Source organism: Chlorocebus sabaeus, chromosome 22 (genome assembly GCF_047675955.1).
Source record: "Chlorocebus sabaeus isolate Y175 chromosome 22, mChlSab1.0.hap1, whole genome shotgun sequence".
NCBI lineage: Eukaryota > Metazoa > Chordata > Mammalia > Primates > Cercopithecidae > Chlorocebus > Chlorocebus sabaeus.
This window is the reverse complement of record NC_132925.1, coordinates 44,575,931-44,581,660: the sequence shown is the minus strand read 5'-3', so window position 1 is coordinate 44,581,660 and position 5,730 is coordinate 44,575,931.

The following is a 5,730-nucleotide window of genomic DNA, read 5'->3' as shown; positions in this document are numbered from 1 at the left end:
GTGGAGGTTGCAGTGAGCAGAGATTGTGCCACTGCATACTAGCCTGGGTGGCAGAGCGAGACTCCATCTCAAAAAAAAAAAGAAAGGTAAAATATAATCTCACTTTTGTTTTAGTTGTAGCATCTTTAAAATGAGTAAAAAATTAAATATTTTCCGCTACACATTTATTTAATAATAATATTTTCTCTTTTGTGAATAATTTGATCATGACAACCAATTTTTGGAAGTTAAATTGTCTGAATGCACTGTGGGTCTGAAGACCCCAGACTGTGTCTTACTTACTTTGCATTCCCTATTCCTTGCACCTAGAACAAATCAGACGGCCTTCATTCATTCCTTCCTTTCTTCCATAAATCTTTACTAAGCACCTGCCATGTGCCAGCTGTTCTGGATGCTGGAGACAGAGGAGTGGACAGGGAAGAGAAACTCTCATGGAAGTTAGGCAACAGGTAGCTAAACCAGCAAAGAGACAAAGTAATTACATATCGTGATGAGGGCCATGGAGGAAAAGAACTGAGGCGGATGGTCAGGCGAGTAGACCAGCTCCTTTAGATAAGGCCCCCAAGGAAGATCTGGCCTGTTGTTCTCCTGCTTAAATGTTCCCATGGCTTCTGCCATTGTGCTTAGAATAAAATCCACCCTCCTTTCCACAGCCTCTAAGATCCTGCAGCATCAGGCCCCAGCCTGTCTCTCTGACAACATCTCCCCACAATCTCCTCCTAAATCATGGTGCTCTTCAAACACACCAGACTTGTTCTGGTCTCAGGGCCTTTGCACTTACTGCTCTTCTAGCTGGAATGCTCCTTTTCTGATGTATATATGGCAGGCTTCCCTTCAGTAGCAGCTCTCAGTTCTGATATCAGCTCCTGCAAGAAGATTTTGCTGACCATCCTATTTAAAGTAGCATCTCATACCCCACAAGTCACTATCCCGTTGTTGTGTTTTTATTTTCTTCAGAGCATTGATCACTGTCTAAAATCATTGTATTTAATTACTTTTTTGCCCACCCCCCACTACCCATCAGCTTACAGAAGCTCCGGGAGAACAGCGACCTTCATCGTCTTGTTCACTGCTTCATCCTCAATACCTGATGGATGTGTAGAGATGCCTCGAGTACCAGGGATCGATTGAACAGCCCCCTCCTGAACATTACTCATGTAAAGCAACCATTTGCTGAAAAGTTAATTTCAGAGGGTATAAAAAACAGGAGTGGAAATGGTTCTGTCAATGTGTCATCAATTAGACATTTGAGTTGGGAACATTGCTTTCCACAAGTCATTTCTCTGGGAATGGTCTTCTGAATTAGAGAGGAAAATGCTGATCAGCTTCATGTAGTATCTAAATGTGATATCAATAAATGGTAGTAGTGACTCTAGGAAAGCTATATTCACACCTCTGTAGAGGGGCTGGAATTAGAGAGAAGGAGATAGGAGCTTAACAAGTATTTACATCTGGTTCTATAGACAGAAAAAAATCTTTGGGTCTAACTATTTAATCTTGATAGAAATGTTATGTTTTAATGATGCTCTAGAGCCTTATCATGGTGTTGCAGTGTTGCAGAATCAAAGTAGCTGAAGAGGGGCTCTTTTGCTTGAGACAGGGTCTCACTCTGTCACCCACGCTGTGGTGCAGCAGTGCAATCTCAGATCACTGCAACCTCCACCTCCAGGGCTTAAGGGATCCTCCTGCCCCAGCCTCCCAAGTATCTGGTACTATAGGCATGCGTCACCATGGTCAGATAATTATTTTAAAATAGTTTTGTAGAGACAAGGTCTCACTATACTGCTTAGGCTGGTCTCGAATTCCTGGGCTCAAGCAACCCTCCCACTTCGGCCTCCCAAAGTGCTGAGATTACAGATGTGAGCCACTGCACCTGGCTAGAGGGGCTCTTGATGGATCGAATTCTAATTCTAAAAGGCTCCGATATAGCTCTCTTGAGTTTACTTTATGCCTATGTAACTGGATATTACTTTAGATTAATGGGCATGTCCCATTCCTCTGCATAGTGAATAGAATCATCGAAAAGCTCACCCTGAACAGTAGTTCTTTTGCAACCAGGTAATTATGGGTAAAGAGCTTTTCGTTTAGCTGACTTGGTGACAACGTTACCAACATATAACATTGTTTCTATGGGAAAATGGAGTCTGTGTTCTTGACTTATAGATAAATACTTAGAATTTAGCCATTTCATACCAATAAATATCACCCCTTTTTCCTATCCAGGTTTTGAGTTCTGTGAGAAGTAAAATAAAGAGTACAACAGATGGACACAAAATATTACTTTTATAGAAGCTTATTTTTGAGAATGTGGCTTAGGCCTTCCTCCTACTGGATCATTACCTTCTTGGCACAACAATCCTGAATCCAGGTTCTCTCCCCAAAGGGAAACCGCAGGATCTGAGGTGAGTATTCCCAGTTTATTCTGAAATAAGTCACTACTCTTCATTTAGGGCAAAATGAATAAAGACATGCCAAGAGGCCAGGAGTGTTTCAGGAATTAAACTCCCTCCATATGCAAGGAAACATCAGCCCTGAGGAAGAAGCTGTTCCCCTCATGAAAGCTCTGTGCATTGTCTCTGTCATCCTGCAGTACTGAAGTCGAGTGTGGATTGAGTTAGGAGGGGGCATAACAGTGATTGCTGATTTATACTTTGAGGACTGCCTGACTTTCTTGCTGCCCATATTTTTCCAGATGATAAAGCCAGGGAAGAGTCAGGGAGCCAGATGCTTGGCAGTCCTCCATGCCTTCCTGGTTATACTTTTCATTCTATGCTCAGCAGATAAGTAATATAGAAAACCATGGAAATATTGACACTGTTATAATATAGTGGCATCAGTAGACACTGGTGATAGAGCACTGTGGGCACTACTCACTTGATATCTTGAACCTAAGACGTGAAGGGGTGTGATAGGCTCCTCCCAGTTTAGGAGACAGGATTTGAGACCCTGCATTTGAGATCCTGCTGCTACTTACGTGACCCCAGGCCACTTTTTCAATTTTTCTAGATTCCTGGTTAGGCTTTTATAAAGTGAATATAGTAAGTTTAAAATGCCATATAAAAATGGCAGAAAAGGAGAAAAGATTAGCAATACATATGTGAAGAACTTTTACCATTAAAAACCAAGAAGAAAACCAACTCAATTTTACAATGTGCAAATTATTTGAACAGGTACTTTACAAAAGAAGAGACATGAGTGTCTAATATGCACATAAAAAGATGTTCAACATCATTTGTCATCAGGAGATGCAAATTAAAACAAAAGTGAGATGCCACTACATACCCTTTAGCATAGCTAATATAAAGACTGACAATACCAAGTGTTGGCAAGGATAGGGAACAACTGGAATTCTCATATATTGCTGATGGAAAATGGCATAACAACTTAGGAAAACCATTTGACCATTTATTAAAAAGTTATATACCTACCATGTGATGCAGCCATTCTATTCTAAATATTTACCCTAAAGAAATGAAAGTGTGTGTTCATAAAAAAATGTGTACATCAATACTTATAACTTTTTTTTTTTTTTTGAGACGGAGTCCCACTCTGTTGCCCAGGCTGGAGTGCAGTGATGTGATCTTGGCTCACTGCAAATTCTACTTCCAGGGTTCAAGGGATTCTCCTGCCTCACTCTCCTGAGTAGCTGGGTTACAGGTGCCCGCCACCACACCTGGCTAATTTTTGTATTTTTAGTACAGATGAGGTTTTGCCACGTTGGCCAGGCTGATCTCTAACTCCTGATCTCAGGTGATCCACCTGCCTCAGCCTTCCAAAGTGCTGGGATTATAGGCATGAGCCACCACATCTGGCCTTATTTATAATATTTTTATTTGTAATAGTCAAAACTAGAAACAACTCAAATGTCCATCGACAGACGAACTGATAAACAAGCCATGGTGCATCGATACAGTGGAGTAGTGTTCAGATATAAGAAGAAACAAACTATGAATACACACAGCAAGGAAGAATCTCAAAATGATTATGTTAAGTGAAAGAAACTGGCCCAAAACAAAACAAAACAAAACAAAAAACTACATCTGTATGATTCCATTTACATAAAATGCTAGAAAATACAGACTAATCTCTAGAGACAGAAAGCAGATCAACGGTTGCCTGGGGTTGGGGTGGAGTGTGGGAGATGCAGCACTAAAAAGGGACAAGAGGAAAGTCTTGGGTGTGTCGGGAATGCCTGGTATCTTGGTTGCGATGGTAGCTACACATGTATATACATCAATCAAAATTCGTTGAACTGTACGCTGTAAATAGGTCAGTTTATTGACATAAATTATAGCTCAATAAAGCTAGTTTAAAAAGAAAAGAAAAACAAGCCTTTGTTTAAATACTGATTCCAGGAGTTATTCAAGCTGAGAATAATAGCATAACATAATGGGTCTTAGACATGTCTTTGTTTTGGAAAAAGTGTTTAAATGGACCTCTCAGCCATGTAAGAACAAACCCCTGTCTTATTCTTGAATGGAGACTCTAGGACAAAAAGCACTTATGGGCGATCATACAAAAATGTTTTGTTTTCATCAAGGTCAGAGTTAAAAATGTAAACCCAAAGGCCAGGCGTGGTGGCACATGCGCTTGTAATCACAGCACTTTGGGAGGCTGAGGTAGGGGATTGCTTGAGTCTAACAGTTTGAGACCAGCCTGGACAACATGACAAAACCCCATCTCGTCTGAAAATACAAAAATCAGCCAAGCATGGTGGTGCATGCCTGTAATCCCAACTACTTGGGTGACTGAGGCAGGAGGATCACTTGAGCCCTGGAGGCAGAGGTTGCAGTGAGCTGAGATTGTGCCACTGCACTTCGGCCTGGGCGACAGAGTGAGACTCTGTCTCAAGAAAAAAAAAAATTTAAACTCAAAACTCTAGCCACAACTCAGAAGGTATCGTTAGTTTACATTCCTCTGGCTGGGGCTGGACACAGTAGAGTTGGGGCCCTGGACTTTAAGGAGGGAGAACTGGATTAAGAAGACCCAAATCCAAGTCGTAAAGCTGGTTCCTGACACATGGTGAGAGGTGAGGGGCTGAGGAACTAGAGAGAGGGTGAGAAAGGGAACTGAGAGGTGGGGACCTGCCCAATGCGCAGCCAGGAGCAGAGAGATCAAATCAGCTGTTCTAGGTTTTCTCTTTTCTGTACTTTATTTCCCACTCCCCAATACACCAGTCACCCACAAGACTTCAGTAAAGTTAGGTTAGATGCCATGATGTGATGTTCATTATGCTTGGAAACTTTACTGGGGGGCTGTATCCAGGTAGAGTCATAGAAGCTTGGAGATGTGATTACAAAGTTGCTAGATATGGCCATCAGAGAGGCCCGGAATGGTGGTCCCCAGCATATGGTGACTAAAGTTAAGCAACTAATAATTTTGGGAAACATGTAAGTCCTCTTCAGGGATTCTCAGAACTACAGCTAGAGGAAAGTGGGTTTCCTGCACTCAAATGCGGGTGAGTAGAGCACAGTTCATTATTGAATGTTTAATGGAATGGTGACCTCCTAAAACATGGTAGCTTGGAGACATTTGAGATATCAAGAGATTAACCAAACTCTTGTGCCACCAACCTTACAAGGATATTTGGAATGTCCTAAGTTATTTTGGGCTTCAAGTCAGAAAAATGATTCGTAAGGCCAGCTCCACCTCTTCTATCTCAAAAGCTCGGAAGAGACCTATGGTATATGACAAAATCCTGGCTATAATTGCCTTTCTCTGGTTTGACGT